This window comes from Pinus tabuliformis, chromosome 4_1 (assembly GCF_031772625.1).
Source record: "Pinus tabuliformis cultivar Carrire ecotype Pingquan chromosome 4_1, CPIR1, whole genome shotgun sequence".
In the NCBI taxonomy this organism is placed as follows: Eukaryota; Viridiplantae; Streptophyta; class Pinopsida; order Pinales; family Pinaceae; genus Pinus; species Pinus tabuliformis.
The window spans coordinates 660,378,860-660,398,171 of NC_142303.1; positions in this window are offsets into that span (position 1 = coordinate 660,378,860).

Here is a 19,312-nt window from a genome sequence, read left to right on the forward strand (position 1 = left end):
TGCACATGTTTCACCCCTTGCTGTACTTGTTGCTGCTATGCTTCCCTCTCCTATTTGCACAACTCTTGTTCCTTTCAGAGTTGCTCCTTCAACTCATGCAACTCCTTCTTTGTTTCCTCCATTCTTCTCTTCTCCCTCTACCTTTACGCGATTTTCTTATCGCGTTGTTTCCTCTTTTCGTCTCTCGGATTTTCTCGGAACTTGCAACTTTGCTCTTCCTCCATGCGATCAACAATCTTCCTCTTGCCCTTGTCATGCAATGGTATGCTTACCTCTACTGCTACGACTGCTGCTTCTGGTGTCTCCGAGATGCTGCTTCATGTTGCTTTTCTAACCACTCCACAGCAAAGCCGACCTATTCATTGGGTCTGGAGAAATTGTAGCAATATCTCCATGGGTCCTCCTCTGCCCAATGAAATGACCCATGGATCCAGTTGAATTGTACTCTCGCGCAGTGATATTTCACTAGACAATGTGGGTCATATAAATTGTAACTTCGGAGGTTGAATGGATACTTCTTCATCACCTCTGCTTCGACATCCACATGCTTGAAACTCTGGATCTCGTATAACCCAATCCACAACGGAAGAGCGGGCCAAGGTGCCTTCTTCTTCCGGTGCAATCTAGTTGTCAATCCTGTCGAGATGTGATATGCTACTTCCTGCATGATGAGGATGTCCAAGGCAAACTTCGGTAGAACATGCGGAGGTTTCTCCGCATTGTACATCTTTATGAAGTTGCCAAATGGTGAGGCATACCAATCAACTATGTCTATCAATGTCTCCATTGCTGCCTTTGACATGCAGTGTGGATCTTGTTTGAATATCATCTTGTAAACTGAGGTGACAAAATGATCGGACAACCATGTGATAACTCCTCTGAATCTGCATTCAGACAACAACTTACAATAGGTGTTTATAGGAGTCTTCGTCAGTGACCATGCCCACTTCAAGCCCAGGAACTCTTGTTGGGCACAGATTGCATCTAAGATGTAGGCGAACATGTAGATCTCTACATGCATACCTTCGGGTGATTGTCGAGCCTTCATTACCTATTCCTTCAGCTAATGAGCCAACATGCTGGACCAGTTACATGGTTTTTCTTTCTCTGGCTAGTTGGTCCAACACAATCACCCAACTCTGTGGGAAGGTTTCTGTGCTTTCTTGGCCATACAGTTGACATGCAAATATGACCAAGTATTGATACGCCTTCCACAGTATCTTTGTCTTGTAGATCTGGTTGGGTGTCATCTTGAATCTAGCCGACTCCTTTACCCTGTTCTTCAAAATGTCTCTGGAGTTGGCACTACTGCTGGGTAAGGTGAAGGGAGTCTCCATGATAGTCACGGGCTCCTACATCTAATACATCTCATCATAATTCTGTGCCCGAAAGGTTGCAATATTCGTCCCACTGACACTGCTCAAAGTCATCGTTTGAGGATCAATGTGCGAGACGATCTAGTGTATCATGTTTGCGCATGCAAACACTGGGTATCTGCATGCAATCTGGTACAAGCCGGAACTGTGAATGTTCACGTACACCTGGCAGTCTTCGAGGTCTTCCCCAAATCTGCCTACAAATTCATCGTTGACCTCTTGCCATTTCAGCTTGATGTCCTTGTCTAGAAACATCTTGGTATCTTCATAGATCGGTAGACTGGAGGACACTCGCTCAACTGCTATTGCAGTTGCACTTCCATCAATGTCTTTTGATCCTGCTCTCTTGGAGTCCATTAATCTTGTACTGCTAAGAGGTGGATAAACACCTGAAAGATCTGGAGACAAAGCGACATGCATGGCAAGAAATATGTTAGCGAAAAATAAAGAAAATTTGGGAATGACATAACACATACCTTGGGAATGATAGGCAGGGATTGCACAATTTCTTCTCGGAGGCTGGGTGATTGGCTACCAGAATTGTACAAAAGGCAGTCTAGGCTGTCTAGGAGGCAAGAGTGGCTGCTAGATTTTTCCAATGTGCAATCCAGGATGATTGATGACTACTGACTGCTAGAATTGTGCAATGCGCAATTCTAGCTGGAAATGACCTAGGCTCAGTGACTGCATTGCGCAATTTTCTGGGCCAGCAGTCATTGTCCCTAAAAAATGTGCAAAGCAAGCTTGGAGGACAGTCACTGGGAAGAAATGAGAATTTTAGAGAGGAAGACAAAGCCTTCCCTCTCAAGATTGTGTAATGCTTTCTTGGTGAGGCAGAGTCTAGGCCAAGGCTGGTAAGACCCGCCGACGGGAAACTGAATGTGAATGTGAAAGTGAATGCATGGCGATTCTACGTGAAAGCATAAGTGATTTCTCATGCATGAAAACATTGAATGAAATATTTAGAAAATAGAACAACATGCATGTGGGTGAAGTGATTTGTCGAATTGATGACCATTCATGCAAAACAATTTCATGCATTTGACATCAGTGAGATAGCAACAAAAATTGAAACGGTGCTAGTACAAGCTAGTATGCATGTAAATGACACCAAGCATTCAAAGAAATCAAGAAAACAACACTGACACAAGTGAAAACACAAAAAGCAACAAAAATGATAAAAAAGACAAGTTGAGACCACTTACCCGTGAACAACTGAGCTAGATGTGTTGAAGGGTCCTGGATGTGCTGCGGGATGTTAGAGCTCCAAGATTGATGTGAAAGAATGAGCTCTGATGTGTCGAATAAATAAGTTTGGGTTCATTATGTGCATGCCATAAATCGAGGAAAAAGTGACACTTGGAGGAAAGGTTCTAAAACGATCTTTGCATGTAATCTCCAGCTGCTAAGAATAGCTCCCTAAATCAAGGGATGCTTTTTGCATGTTGTCTTTTGGTATTCTAGGAAAAACTAAGCCATGCATGCAAGTCAAGTTTCCTTGGTCCCGGGTGGAACTGGTCAACCCAACTGCACATGCAAGAGACTGCTCAATTGCTAGGAGAAAATGCACATTTCTGGATGGGAGCTGGGTTGACTTCCCAGGAGATTTACACAACTGATGGGTAGTAGCTGACTGTTGCCTAGGATTGCGCAATTCCTAGGCTGAGTAGCCCTGCTGGGAAGAATTGCACAATTTTCTGGATGAAGCCTGACTAGCAGAATTGCACAATTTTAGAGCCCAGCATGGTGCCAGACAAAATTGCACAATTTCTGGAGGGAAGGCTGGTTTCCGTCCAAAATTGTACAATTTCTTGAGGGAGCTACTCAGCCTACAGCTAGACCAAGTCCAAGGAAACAACCTGTGAGGGGAATGCATCAAGCTTTGACAGACAGGATATCTTTCTACAAGAAAAGCACTAAATTTTGTGTATTTGACGAAGCAAGACATGATGCCCTGAAAGGTTGGTAGGGAGGCTCCAAAATGAAGCTAAGGAAAAATTTTGGAGGGTGGTTGTAGCTGCTACAACAAAAGGTAAAAAGACATTTTTGGCACATTTATTTATGAAAATAATGGAAATTAGGAGAAAATGGAGGTGAAAGGTCACATGTTGCATGCGAGGAGCAAATTGAAGGAAAATAATGGAAAATGAAGAAAATAGAGGCCTAATTGATAAAAAGGATTTTGAGGATCAGTTTGTAACCTTTTGTGACTTCGGTTTTTGGAGCTCTTTCATTATTCTCTCTCTCTCACTCTTGGACACTTAGATTTTTCTTGGAGCACTCGTGGAGGGTTTGGAATACTTGGAGTTTTGGAGAACGAAGGCAAAGGAAGAGCAAGAAAGCACAAGAGGACATTGGGATCAACAAATACAATGGGTTTGGCTTGCAGGTACCGAGTTGCATATATGTTTTCCTCACTAGTTTTGGAATGCATGTCATGTGCATGTGGTTTATTGGTCATGATCTGCCATTCACATGGAGGATTTCCTGGATTGACAGTGGATATGCCTAATCTTGCCATTTCTTGGATAGCCATGATGATTGTGGATTTATTTCCTTGTTTTGTTTGGTTGGTTCTTATGTTTCCTTCACTTGGGTTGAGTTAGTAGTTCCTTGAGCCTTGGTTGGAAAAACACTCTGGAGCTCTACAACAACTTGGGTTGAGTTACTAGTCCTAGAGCCTTGGTTGGAAAAATGCTCTAGAGCCCTAGGTGGGTTGAGTTACTAGTCCTGGAGCCTTGGTTGGAAAAACAATCTAGAGCCTAGTATAAGCTGTGGGTTGAGTTACTGGTCTTGGAGCCTTGGTTGGAACAAATGCTCTGGAGCCCCAGAAGGCTTGGATAGAGACCAATCTGATGATGGTTTTGTGATGTCTGAATATGAGGTGAAATCACTGTTTGATGGGTTGAGGTGGTTGGCCTTTGGAAGCCCGGATGGTTTTGGATTGATGTGTTTTATGAGATCCCACATTCATGCTTGGAATATGGCATGAGGGTGAATGGATGAAGAGAGATTTGGCTTAGCCATTCTACAGTCGGGTGGAACGTGGTAGTCCCATCCCAGGTTTGGATTTTTCATCATCAATATGAGGTTATTTCTCCTTGTATTTCTATGAGTATTATACTGGTTTTTATGTTGATCATATGGTTGTGATTTCCTTGGTATTTCTATCGCTATTATGCTAGTTATGTATATGTTTTATGACAATAGTTGTGTATGACTCTCATCATGTTTTTACTTGTAAATGAATGAAAAATGTATTTATGACCTAATGGATGAAACTATAGTTAATGTGTTGAGGCATCAATGTTTCTTAGTGATTCTCATATGAGTATGAGACCTCTATGCTTAGATCTGTTGTTTACAACTGTAGATTACATATTTGTGATATGTGTGACAAAATTCTTGTAATGTATAGTAGGGTTCCAGTCAAGGGCTTGTTCAAGTATTTGCATCTGCATCATTGTTTCATTGTTATCTTTCTATTCTGAAGGTGTCATTCAATTCTGGGCTATGGGCCTGAAAAATTGGCTCAAATCTAGGGGATGCTGGCACAAAACCGAGAAAAATAGTCCTTGGATGTTGGCATGCCTTGTCATGAGAGTGTCCAGAGCCTCCTAGATGTTGTCAATCCCATAACATGGGAGCGCCCAGAGGTCAAGAGGTCTAAAACCTTAGTGGGACCCAAGGGTTGGTTCCATGAATTGTTAGGATGGTTCTCAGGGGTCCTGTAGCTGATGTGGAAGGTTTGTATGATGTGTTTCCATCGATTTCATTTCCTTAAGGTAATCTAGGAGGTTGAATCATATCATAGTAGCCTCTCATCACATGTTTACCTCGGTTGGCCTGTTACTTGGGTAGATGTGGGAGGAGGGTTTTACATGTGTTTGTCGTGCATGCATGTAGGATGTATATGTGCTTGTTATGTATGCATGGTAGTGGTCATTATTATAGTTGTGTTGTCATGTAGATGTTGATGATGTGGATATTGGGATGTGATTTTAATGAATTCATGTCGGTTGTATATGCATTTTTTATGCATGTCAATGTCTATATGTTGTTATGCATGCATTTTCATGGTTATGGTTATGCATGTATAGTAGGTCAAACATGCATTGTGAGGTCATTGTATGCAATTAGGTCATCATGATGCTATTGGTATGTTATGATGCTAATGTGTTGGCTGAGATAGAGCAAGAGATGCAGATCATCAAAGTGAGGTTGCAACACTAGACTTTGGGGTAAGAGCAGATCGTCATATAGATTTGTATGTTGGGCATGCAGGTATGTGGTTAATGGTTGTTATAAGAATTAGGGTTACTTATATACTTGTCATTCTATTTTTGTTGTGGTTACATGCATGGTAGATTCTAGTTGATTAGTGTAGTCATATGCACATGTGTTGGATAGTCATGCATGGTAGTAACTTGTTGTTGTTTTATGTTAGTTAACTTGATGATTATGTTATATGTTGTTGATGAGTATGCTATATGTTAAATTGTTGTTGTTATATGTTAGTTAAATTGATGATTAGGGTTATTGCATTTAAGATCTTGATGTTATATGTATTGTGTTAACCTAGATTGGCCTATGCTGATGGTAATTATGGTTACGATATTTAGGTGTGAGTCGACATATTTATGATATGGTGTTGTACTAATTTAGAATGACTGTGCATATGTGATTTTTATGCATGAATGGCAGTTGTTTATGAGTTTATGATGTGAAAATGTTAGCTAATTACCATTATGGACATCATGACCTTATTTATGTTTGAGTTGATATGTTGTGAAGTTATATCATGCTAATCTAGATTGATTGTGCAAATAAGATAGCCTCCCCTGAGATACATTAAGGTATGAGTTTTATTATGTCGTCTAGTTGGTGCTTGAATGTTTGATTATGTCATCTATTTGGTGTTTGAGTGTTTGGTGTCTATTATGTCATATATCTATTGTTTGAATGTTTGATTAATTGCATGATATGAGTATGTCTCTGTAAGATTTCATGAATAAATGATCTTGTTTTAAGATGGTTGTACTAATACATATGTGTTGAGACAACTAATATGTACTTGAGTGTAAGTAGGTGATAGTTGTAGCATTATGTATTATGACCGATGAATGTGAGTTGATTGTTGATTATGACATGGTTTTTAGACTTGGTAAAGATTGATTTCAAATTAATATATATGTTATCTTGACCTTTGGAACATGTGATCGACATGTGTGAGTAGTTGCAGGGAAATATGCTTGGTATTAGCATGACAAGGTAATAGTTGATTTGTTTATATAACTAACATTTGGGTGATGTGATTGTCAGGCCAGGCATAATCAATGTCAGAGTAGCGCTCAGGACTGAGCAGCTCTCAGGACAGTAGGAGTTACAACTATTTCTGGGACCTGTGCTCTGATACCATGTCAGGCCAGGGTAACTCCAGAATGAATGAGCGAAAGAAAGGAACTGATTGATTTATTCATTAGCTAACTATCAGTTATATACATAAATATAACGGATTATTTCATCTTCTTGATGACTGTCCAGTTCACCCATCCGTTGAGGATTAGGTGTCAACATTCCCCCCTTAATCTGAAGGGATGTTGGTGAGTCCAAGCATCGTTCTGAATCTTTCAAGCTTTTCTCTTCCAAGCGCTTTGGTGAAGATGTCTGCAATTTGCTCGTTTGTGGAACAATGATGGAGATGGATTGTTTTGGCCTCAACATGATGTCGGATCAGATGATATTTAGTATTGATGTGCTTAGTACGATCATGGAACTTTGGGTTCTTGGCCAACTTTATTGCAGAGGTGTTATCAATCATGAGTGGAGTTGATTGTATTTGTTTTACCTGCAAATCTTCAAGAATTTTCCTGAGCCACACAATTTCTTTCGTTACTTCAGCTGCTGCCACATATTCTGCTTCTGTTGTGGAATCTGCTGGTACTGATTGTTTGCGTGATCTCCAGGAGACAGCTCCTGATCCAAGACTCATAGCATATCCTCAAGTAGATACCCCAGTTTCTTTGTCTCCATCGAAGTCTGAATCAGAGTATCCAATCAAGTTGAAGTCGTCCACCTGTGTATACTTGATTCCAAGGTCTTGAGTTCCCTTCAAGTACCTTAGAACTCTTTTTGCAGCAGACCAATGTCCCTCACAAGGCTTTTGCATAAACCTAGAGAGGATTCCAACAGCAAATGAAATGTCTGGTCTGGTAGTAGTGAGGTAGATGAGACTTCCTACAAGCTGTCTATACTTTGTTGCATCCTCAAATTCCTTTCCTTCAATAGATGTGAGCTTCAAGTTTTGTTCCATTGGAGTAGAAAGAGGATTACACTCTGTCATGCCAAATCTATTTAACAAATCTCCAATGTATTTCTTTTGAGAAAGAAATATGGACTTTGGATGTTGGGTTACTTCAATGCCAAGATAGTAATGAACATAGCCCAAATCAGTCATTTCAAAAATTTTTCCTAATTCTTTCTTTATGGATGCAATATAGCTTTCATTGTTCCCTGTCATTAAAAGATCATCTACATATACCACAAGATATACAACTGTTTTGCCAACTTTCTTGACAAATAAAGTTGCATCATCAAGATCAAAATGATTGAAGTTGAGTTTCAGAAGATGCTCAGTTAGTTTTTCATACCAGGCTCTTGGTGCTTGTTTGAGGCCATACAAGGACTTCACAAGTTTGCATACTTTATGTTCATGTCCTTTCACAGCAAATCCTTCAGGTTGGGACATAAAAACATTCTCTTTTAGATCTCCATTCAAGAATGCAGTTTTTACATCCATTTGATGGACTTTCCAACCGTTCTGAGCAGCTAGTGCAAAGAGTGTTCGGATGGTGGCCCATTTTGCTGTGGGGGCAAAAGTTTCCTCATAATCGACCCCTTCCTTCTGTGCAAAACCTTTTGCCACAAGCCTAGCTTTGTGCTTGTCAAGTGAGCCATCAGCTTTGTATTTGTTCTTGTAGACCCACTTGCAGCCAATTGGTTTGGTTCCAAATGGAGGATCAACCAGCTTCCAAGTGCCATTCTTTATGAGGGCATCATACTCCTTCTGCATCGCTTCTTTCCATTCATCATGAGAAGCAGCTTCTTTGAAGGAAGTTGGTTCAAAATCTGTAGACAAGTTCAATTCACAATCATAAGTAACATCCATATCAACAGGTGAATTAGAGTTATCTACATCACCTCCATCTTGTCGGTTTGTATTTCTGGTTCCTGTTTTTCCAATTTCATCAGGATGAACACTTTTAAGTGTCTTTGTCAGCCACTTTGGGGGACCTTTCTGAGATGGTCCAGGCTGCTCTGTTGATTGAGTTGGGTCTGAATCAAGATTGAGTCTCCCAATTTTATCAATTACATCACTTAAAGCATCATCCGTTGTTGGAGTGTCATGCAGGGGAGATTGTTCTTCAGAAGAAGATTCCACATGTTGATCTAGTATAGGAATCCCCCCTTCAAGATGTGGAATCTAATTATCAAACTCTTGAAATGATTTCGGTTTTGTGAATCTATCCAAGTGATCAAGTTGCCACTCAAAAACACTGTCAGATTTGGATGATTCAAGAAAAATGACATCTCTAGATAAAACAAACTTTTTATTTACTTCATCATAGAGGCGGTATTCTTTAGATGTGTTTGAATACCCCAAGAAGATACACTTACGACTTCTAGCACCAAGTTTGTTTCTATGTACCTTTGGTATTAAAGCATAACAGGTGGAACCAAAAATCCTGAGATGTTTTACCGAAGGAACATGTCCATACCACAATTCATAAGGAGTCTTGTTTCTTATAGCACTAGATGGACATCTATTCTTTATATATGCAGCACATAGAACAACATCAGCCCAAAACATTGTCTTTACATTTTTGAAGAAAAGCATGGATCGTACCATATTCAAAATTGTTCTGTTCATTCTTTCAGCTACACCATTCTGTTGAGGATTATAAGGCACAGTTGTTTGATGTTTAATCCCATGTTGGCGAAGATAGTGTTCAAATTCATTTGATGTATATTCTTTTCCATTATCAGTGCGAATAGACCCAATATGAGATTGTGCATCATTTTCAATCCATTTATGAAAATTCTTGAATGTTTGAAAAGCATCAGATTTGTTCTTCAATAAATAAACCCAACACATTCTAGTGTAATCATCAATAAATGTCATGATATATTTATTTCCATTTGCAGAAGAAACAGGCATTGGACCACATAAATCTGAATGAATGAGTTCAAGCTTCCTATGTGCTCTTGAATGTGAATCATGAAAGGAATGTTTGCTATGCTTTCCTAGAATGCAAGCATCACATTGCTTATGTTTTCTAGGAATTGTAGGCAAACCAGCAACACCATTTTTCTTCAACAAGCAGAGACTATCATAGTTTAAATGTCCAAATCTAGCATGCCATAATAAACTTGATGGAAGTGTACCTTCTTCATGATGAGAAATATATGAGAAATGTTGTGTATGAGCAGAGGTTCCTTGCAGTTTAAGAAGTCTTTCTTCTTCTATACCCCTCATGACAAGTGAGTGGTTAGATGCCTTTCTTACCTCAAGCTTTCCATCAAACATGTGAATGGAGTGACCTTGCTGGCAGATGTGGACCAGGGACAACAAGTTTCTCTTGAGCTGTGGGAGATATAGAACATGATCCAGAAGAAAGTCTGGAAGACCAGGCAGTTTAAGCCTGATTGTGCCAAGCCCTGATGGCTTGATTTTTGACTGATCTGCAAAGTATACTGCTCCATCAACATTATCAGTGAAATCTTCAAAAAAATCTTTCCTATGAGTCATATGACACGTTGCTCCTGAATCAAGCAACCAGTCATTTTTCGAAGAAGCAAGTGAAGCATTAAACAAATATTCATTTACTCCAATGTTACATTGTGCCTCAATATAGTGAGCGGATTCAGGTGCTTTACCTTTGTCTGTGTCATCAGTTTTACCTTTCTGCTGATTTCTTCTCTACTCAATTTTGTCCCATGGTAGCTTGCATGTAGAAGCATCATGTGGTCCATTTCGTTTGCAGCGAATGCAATGCAGATCTGCTTTTTCTGCTTGAGAATGTCTGCCCCCTGCCTCTGAAGTATCTTCCTCTTCCTCTTCGTCCACCTCTTCCTCTTGTAGAATCTTGAGCAGGATGCTTTTCTTTATGTGCAAGGCAAACAGTCTCTTCAGAAGATTCAGGGACTGTTTTCTTTCCAAAGGCTTTCTCTCTTTCAGCAAACTTTTTCACAAGAGACTCAAAGGTTATGTCTTTAAGATTTCCATTTGCTTGTAAAGACTCAAGATAATTGGAGTAGGTAGGATAGAGTGCTTTGAGAAAGGCAATAAGAGAGATATCCAGCTCAACCTTAGTGGATTTAATATCATGCATTATAGACTTTATTTCAGATGCAAGAGCAAGGGGATCATTATTTTTCAGTTCAAGAGTGAAGAGTTTAATCATGAGCTGAACAACTTCAAGTGCAGAATGTGAATCATAGAGTTCTTTCAGCTTTTGTAAAGCTTCAAAGGCAGTGGAATAGGATGAAATATGACGACTTATTTCTCATTTACAGATGCTGCGATCAATGCATAGGCTTTGCTGTTCTTGTTTTCCCAAATGACAAGTTCTTTATCTGATGTAGGCTGCACAGGGTCTTTGTCTTCTTCTCCGACACACACTCCTTTCCACAACTCATTGTAGATGAGGGTGTGTTTTACCATCCGAGACCATTCAGAATAGTTCTCCTTGCCAGTGAGAACTATTTCGACCATAGAGATGATTGAATGCATTCTATAAAAAAAATACTTCTGCTGAAAAAAAAATCCTTACGCTACAGCCTTCAAATCCTTCTGATATTAGCTAAAAGCATCAGCATTTCATTGTACATATCACTGCAATACTACTATGTTTTGAAAAATGCGCAATGGATCACTTCAATATATATCACTTCATTCTATAATATATCACTTCAATATATTAATATATTATGCAAATGTGCAAGGGATCACTTCACTTCATCAATGTATCACTTCAATAATCCATATATTATGCAACTCTACAAATGTTTTGATATATAAAACACCCCGACTGATATAACTTGAATGCTTTGAAAACTGCCTTGAATGATATATATGAATACTTTGAAAAAACAACGCAATGCTTTGAAACAAAACTGTTTATAGGGACGGCACAATACTACAGCATTACCATTTGAGAAGCTTTCCAAATCTGGATTTTGGAGTGTATCCACTTAGAGCATGCCAATGGTGCTCACACAAAGCAACCCAAAGCTTCTAACTTCTAAGCATTACTGTGGTTCATCAGATAACAGTGAAATCCGACTATCAAACAAAACAACCAGAATTTAAATCATGAATCCATGATTCATCCTGAAAGGGCTGCATTTAGTGAACTGTGAAATTCAACCCCAAACAGCGCAGTATATTCAACAGCTCATAACCAGGACAATGCGCATTTAATCGAGGAGCAGATACCAAGTATATTCATTCGAAGTGGCAGAGAAAAAAGATTAACGCAATCGCTTACAGTATATTCAAGATCATCACAAGCGCTTCACGCCCGGAGAGAAAAAACTAATGAAGTAAATGCAGGGCATCCACTGCTTAGAACGACATGGCAGACCCACTTAAAAACGTGGTGCCCCACTTGAGGGAAAGAAACAGCCGCCCTCCGAAATGCCGAAGTCCTCGAGCTGCCATGAAATTGGCAACCCCGAATCTTGGATGAAAGCGGGTAACCTCAATGAAAGCAGTCCCGTTAATTCACCAGTGGAGAAATAAAAGAAAATCAAATGCAATCAGAAAACAAAGAAGGAATAAGGGTCGTATCCTTATCCACAGAGGCGTGAACCCAGTTCTCCAGGAAGGAAAGCTCTTTTGCAATTTGCACAGGCAAATAACATGTTAGGATATGGAAAGACAAACCGACTGATTAATGAGGATATGGAAAGACTGCCGTTTCCCCTCGAGAAAGGAAAAAAATTGGAAACCGAAGGTCACATTCAACAGCGCATTCCACGCTCACTGCACAATGTCAGGCATAACCGATACATTCAGGTATTCATGCGCAGAGAGGGGCAGCGTTGACAGTGTCAGGCAAACGTTTATAAAAACAATGCTCAGTCTCTGGCAATCAGAGAGTGCAATACTGCCTTGAAAACCGCTTATAATGCATAATGAAGACCCAATTGCAGCGAGATAAATCGTAAAAGAAAAGAATTGGGTAAGAATTCATTTGGCTATGTTTGGAAACTCTAATTCCAAATGAATGAGTGCTTTGTATAGAAGAAGTCTTATTAACCCTAATATTGTCTAAAATTATGTGGATATGTGCTATATTCATGGACATATATTTGATAGGCATATTAGCTAGTTTCTAGTTATGGCTAGGTATCTCAAGGGAATTGGAGTCCCTTAAGAGATGGCATGGATGTGTTCAGTTACAAGGCGATGTGCTTGTCATGAAAAGGTAAGGTAACTGATATATTGTATATTTATTTATGCACTGACAATTATGTGTTTATAGTAGCATGATTTAGGGAATTGCATGGAAAAGAGTCTGCCATGAAATATTGAAGAAGGCTCAGGTTGAGCTTTCCCTTAGAAGCACTGGGAACCATGGGGGGTGAGTCATGATATTATTGCTAGTTTGTTCTTTAGTCTTTGTGATTTGGTTGCACTTGGTTTACGGTCTTGATTGCATCTAGTGCATGATCATGCCTCTTTGTTTGTGATGTCTAATTGCTATTGGTGTTTCATGGTTTTATTTGTGTTTTTTTCTTGTTTTTTCCTTTATGTTTTGAGGGTCTTGGGAATTGGTTAGGAAAGAGGAATTTTATGGTGCTCGAGGAGAGATGTGTGATACCTGATAGGTAATGTAAGGCCCAGATGAAGCTTGGTGCATGAGCAATGGTAGTTGAAGGTAAGAATATGATAGTCGGTTGGACTGGTTGGCTCTATTGTGGTAAATGGATGATGGTAGTACAAACATGAGAAAAATAATTAGGAAAGGTAAAGAAAATGAATTTGAGGCATCAAATGCCTTGGCTATGTTGGGAATCATTGTTCTCAATGTTGTGCATGCCGTGAATAGATAAAGGGAGTTCTCTTAACCTCGACCTTATGGTATCTGGTAATTATGTTGTGATCACGATTGTGTTGATGTCTATATATGTATACATGTATGTATGTCACGTATAATAGGGTCATCATGGATCATGATTGTTTTTATGCTAATGTTTATATGTATATATGTATCTATATATGTCATTGTTTGACAGGATCATGATTGTTTTATGATAATGTTTATGTATATATGTATGTATCTATGTATCTATGTCATTGTCTAACAGGGTTGTCAGGGATCATTCTTGTGGAGGAATGATTGCTTATGTAGGTGAATGGCATGAAGAGGTTCCTAATTATGAGGAATCAAGTGGGAAGAGTAGTCCTGAAAATCTACGAGGTCAGTATCATGTGGTTATGAGTTGATATTATGTGATTATACTATGTCTATGTTATGGATAGGCTATACTAAGGGATACATTAGGGTAATGAAAGCAGTATGATTTGCATCATACTGCGATAAGCATGGATGGAAGAGAGACATTGGAAGCAAGGTTTCTTGGTAGAGACAGTTTGGTTTTGGATGTGTAGTGCTATTTTTGTGTATATGTTGCACATATTGTATATTTAGTAATTGTACCTATGGTGTTGAGTGCCTGTTGTACATATGGTGTTTTGCGCATATTGCGAATGCAGTGCTGGGTATAGATAGTGCTATGTACATGTTGGATATGCGGTGATGTGTACATATTGTATTGTGTGCATGATGGATATGCAGTGTTGTGTGCATATGGTGCTGTGTGCATGTTGGATATACAGTGTTGGGTACATAGGGTGCTATGTACATGTTGTATATGCAGTGCTATGTACATATGATGTTGTGTGCATGTTGTACATGTGGTGCTATGTACATATGGTGTTGTGTGCATGTGGTGCTATGTGCATGTGGTGCTGTGTACATTTTGTACAAGTGGTGCTGTGTGAAGGTGGTGCTATGTACATGTCGTGAATGTGGCACTATGTACATGTGGTGTCGTGTACATGTCATGCATATGGTGTTGTATACATGTGGTATTGTGTACACATTGTACAGGTGGTGCGATGTACATGTGGCACTATGTACACATTGTGCAAGTGGTGTCGTGTACATATGATGTTGTGCACACGTTGTCTAGGTGGTGCTGCGTATAGGTGGTACTGTCTACATGTTGTACATGTGGTAGTGTGTGCATGTCGTACATGTTGTGTTCTGCACATGTGGTATGTTGTGCTTCTTGTAAATGTTCTGTTGTGCATATGTCATACTGTGTTATGTGTATTGTGTAGTTGTTGTATCGTGACATGTGTATTCATTATGTTGTACTCTGTACACGTATATCTACTGTGTTGTACACCGGGTGTAGGTGTATGTGTTGTGTTGTAAACTTGTTGTAGGTTTATGTGTTGTATGTTAGGTTTAGATGTATGTATTGCATGGTGTTGTATGCCATGTGTGGTTTGTAGGTTTTAACCTCGTACATAAATTACTTGCATACGAATTCTAAAACACAAGAAATAAACAATGTGAGAGCATAACACATAAAACACATATACATAAAGAGTTTTCCCCTGGATCCCAAAACTGGGACTACCAGCTTGATTTTTCATTATGTTCCTTTCATATGTTACAATACATATATATACATGTCGAAGCATCCAATACCATGGACCGAAAACCATCGCGTCCAAAACCATGTGCGAAAACCATGCACAAAACCATAGGTAGGTTCTCCCACCTAATATAGGGTCTAAGTTTTTTTTCCTCGGGGCACTGCCTCGGACACCGTAGAGGGGGGCTACCCGCCCCCTCAAACCCCTTGCACAGGGGGGGCTGTGACCCCCCCTGTGACCCCCCCGCTGCGCAATCAGCGCAACAAAGGGGGGTTTCGCCCACCCTCTAACCCCCCAATAAACTACGAGGGCTAGTCGTGGAAACAATATAACAAAACCCAACATGGTTGTATGTGTGTGATGCACACTATGTATATGTGTACAAGGTTGAAGAGAAGGCACTAGGTGTTTGTCGGGTATGAAAACTAATTCAGTGTGTGTAAGGAAAGGACCGATTAAAGGATAAGTATCAATATTTTATTTTAATTTTAATTATGCATGTGATCTATGATTTTGGTTTATGATGGTTACATGTGATATATGATTTTTATTATGATGGTTGTGTTTTGAGCTAACCGAATGTGATATGTTTATACATGATGATTTGATCAAACAATTAGTTTGACTTGTTGTGACAGGAAGTGAACATGATTGCAAGTGTACCTTATTGACAAGATACCAATGAGGTATGATGTGAATTTATTTCAATTTATTTTAAATCTAATGGAAGTTATGTGTTTGGTATAGGAAGCACAAAAATTCTTGGTTGGGTATTTGAATCTGAATGTAAGAATTAGCAGCATCAGAAAAAGGAATTGGAGCATGCAACAATATGCTGGTAAAGCAATTCAGGATCAGGGCCATTGTGGGACATTGGTACCCAATAATGTTCATTGATTTCCATGAGCATGTTATGACTGGTATGATGGTTTTGAGGCAAGTATATGCCTTGGTTGTTGACCTTCCCATGCGAGGAAGCCTTGCCAAGGGATGGATGGCTCGAGATAGGGGATGCTAGGGAACTTGGAAGGTGAGTGACTACATGGAAGTGGGTGACTGGATTGCTCGAGGGACTGTGTAGCAGAGAAGGGAAGGTTGGGGATGGATTTTCTTTGGTCATTAGCATTGCTAGATGGAATTAGATGCACATTGGGAGTGTTCCCTGGGATAATGAGCCAATATTTGTTCATTGAGGGGACATGTAGCGTATGATTGTAGCACTAGACAATAGATTTGATTTGATTTGACAATGGATTATGGAATTCCTGGAAAGGAGGTGAATCCCGATACTAATTTTGAGGGTGGAGGTGTAAGGCTCTAGATTCCCTTGTTGTGGATGCAGGCATCGTATCCTTTTATTTGCTGGTTCAAAAAATGTGCATATGTGTATGTTATTGTAAATACTGTATCGAGCTAGATTTATAAATCTCCATAGACAATATGATTATTTGTTGGTTGAAGCAAATGTGTATGATAGTATATGTGGTTTCTATTATAAATACTGTAATAAGTTGTGTTATAAAGCTCCAGTAAATGGTATGATTGTCATATTTTCAGCAGTGGTCATTGTAAATATTGCAATGAGCTGTGTTATAAAGCTCCATGAGCAGTATGTTTTGTTTTTCAGCAGTTTTGTTAGTTGTAGGTGTCATTGAACACCAAGGATGGTGTTCCCCCAAGGGGGAGGGTTCTGTAACAACCCTGGTACAAAATCATGTAAAAAAAATATAAGACCAAGGTCATGGGACACATATTCCAAGCTGAATGTTGGGCAAGAAATCCTAGTGTGGGTGTTCATTTGGTTTATTATGGCTAAAGGAAATTGGCAAAGGCTTTGGAAAGGCAAGAGGCATTATTTGGAATTTATTTATGAAAATAATGGAAATTAGGAGAAAATGAAGGTGAAAGGTCATAGGTTGCATGTGAGGAGGAAAATGAAGGTGAAAGGTCATAGGTTGCATGTGAGGAGGAAAATGAAGGAAAAATAATGGAAAATTGAAGAAAATAGAGGCCTCATTGATAAAAAGTCTTGTGAGGATTAGTTCATAGACCTTTTGTCAGTTCAGTTTTGGAGCTCTCTCTTTGTTCTCTCTCTCTCTCTCACACACTCTTGGATATTTAGAGTTTACTTGGAGCACTTTAGCATTGGTTCAAGGAAAGCAAAGAAAGCAAGAGGAAGAAAAGATCAAGCAAGGAAGAGCAGGATCAAGTAGCTACAATGAGATTATTTTTAGGTATCAACTTGCATGTGTGATTTCCTTGCTAGCTTTTGGCATGCATGGTTATGCATGTGTGTTCTTGGTTCTCTTGTTGTTGTGAGCATGGGTTTTTCCAGGTGTGATAGTTTTCTTCAACCTTTCCTTTCCATTTTTAGATAGCCATGGTGTGATGGGTTCTTATGTTCTTGGTTGAGATGGATTTAGAAATGGATTTAAAACTGAGTGAGGTGATATCTGAAAGAAATAACACATGACCTAGTGATCCGGTGTTGATTGTGGTAAATCCTTAGCCTAGTGACCCCTGAACCGAACTATGGGTTGCAGTAAAGCTGAATTTTGTGTTACATTGGCAGGCCTAGGAATCATCGACCAGTGAATGGTGAGATATATAGTAAATCCTAGAGGTGGGTTCTCTACACCAACCCTAGGAATCCTGGGAGGGGATATATGGTAAAGCCTGGAGAGTGGAGTCTCGATTGAGACTAGGAATCACAGGATGGGATATATGGTAAATCCCAGATACTGGTGTCTCGATTATGGCCTAATGATCTCTCAATAATATTGTGGATTGCGGTAAATCCTAGTGGCTATGAGACTAGAAAATTCCTCATGGTGTAGGCGAAGAAACTCCGGTGGCATCCATGCTTATTCTGGACTAGTGATCCAGTGAGGATTGCGGTAAAGCCTGGTTCTATTGATGAGGATGAGGTGGTGTAGCCTCAGGAAGCCCTAGTTGAGTTTTGGTTATGAGTCCCAGATTCAGGCTTGGAATATGGCATGTGGGTGATTGGTTGAAAGAAAGATTTGGTTCAACCAATCTATGGTCGAGCGGTATGTGGAAGTCCCAAACCTGGTTGGATTATGCATTCATTAGTAAGAGTTCTGTTTCCTTGGTATTTTATCAGAAAATATATTGGTTCATAAGTGGCATTTATGGTTAAGGTATCCCTATTATTTTTGTTGTTTACATGTTGGTTATGAGTATGTTTTATGACAGTAGTGATGTATGGATTTCATCATGTTTTGATTTGTAAATGAAAGAACAACGATTATATGACCTAATAAATGATAACATAGCTAATGTGATAAGGCATCAATGTTGCTTAACAATTCTTAGATAAGTATGAGACCCTTATGCTCAAATATGTTGTTATGCCCTGTAGATTGCATATTCGTGACATGTTTGACGAAATGTCTATCATGGCTAGTAGGGGTCCAGTTAAGTATTTGTTCAAATATTTGCATTTGTATCATTATCTCTATGTTACTTTTCATTCCTGAAGGTTTCATGGAGTTCTGGGAAGTGGTCGAAGTCTTGGCCCTAAAAGTGTGGCACAAAATATGGGGTGATAGGCTCATAACTAGCTGAAAAAGGCCCCATTCGCTTGCATTCCCATGTTGTGGGAGTGAATGGAGGGACCTAATCGCATGCATACCCATGTCATTGGAGTGTCTGAGGCTCTAGGGTAGTGAAGTGTCAAATTGTCTCACGGGTTGATCACTTGGAAGGGTTGGTTGGCTCCTGTAGGTTCTGTGACATGTGCAGAAGGTTAGATTCATTGTGTTGTGTTGGGGGAGTCTAATCATATTGTAGTAGCCTCTCCTCACATGTTTACCCCAATAGACTAGTTAACTTGGGTAAATGTGGGAGGAGGGTGTTACAAAAATATTCTTAAGAAATCGAAAGATCATATGGTGTACTTGGGCATACATCATCACATGAAATAATGGAGTTAGATTCAACAAAATGAAGGTTATTCAAGTCTTTAGATTGATTGGTAAAATCAATTCTGTTTGATTTATCACTGAGATTCCTAGATTCAAAATCAAACAAGGATGGAAGAACATTATCTGGACATGTAGGATTTTGAAAAGAGAAGAAATAATAAAATGATCCTCACTTTCCTGCTCCTCTACCTATAAAGAGTGACTGCCTTGCACCTAATCACTTTTTGGATTTGGAATAAGTTGATCGAGCA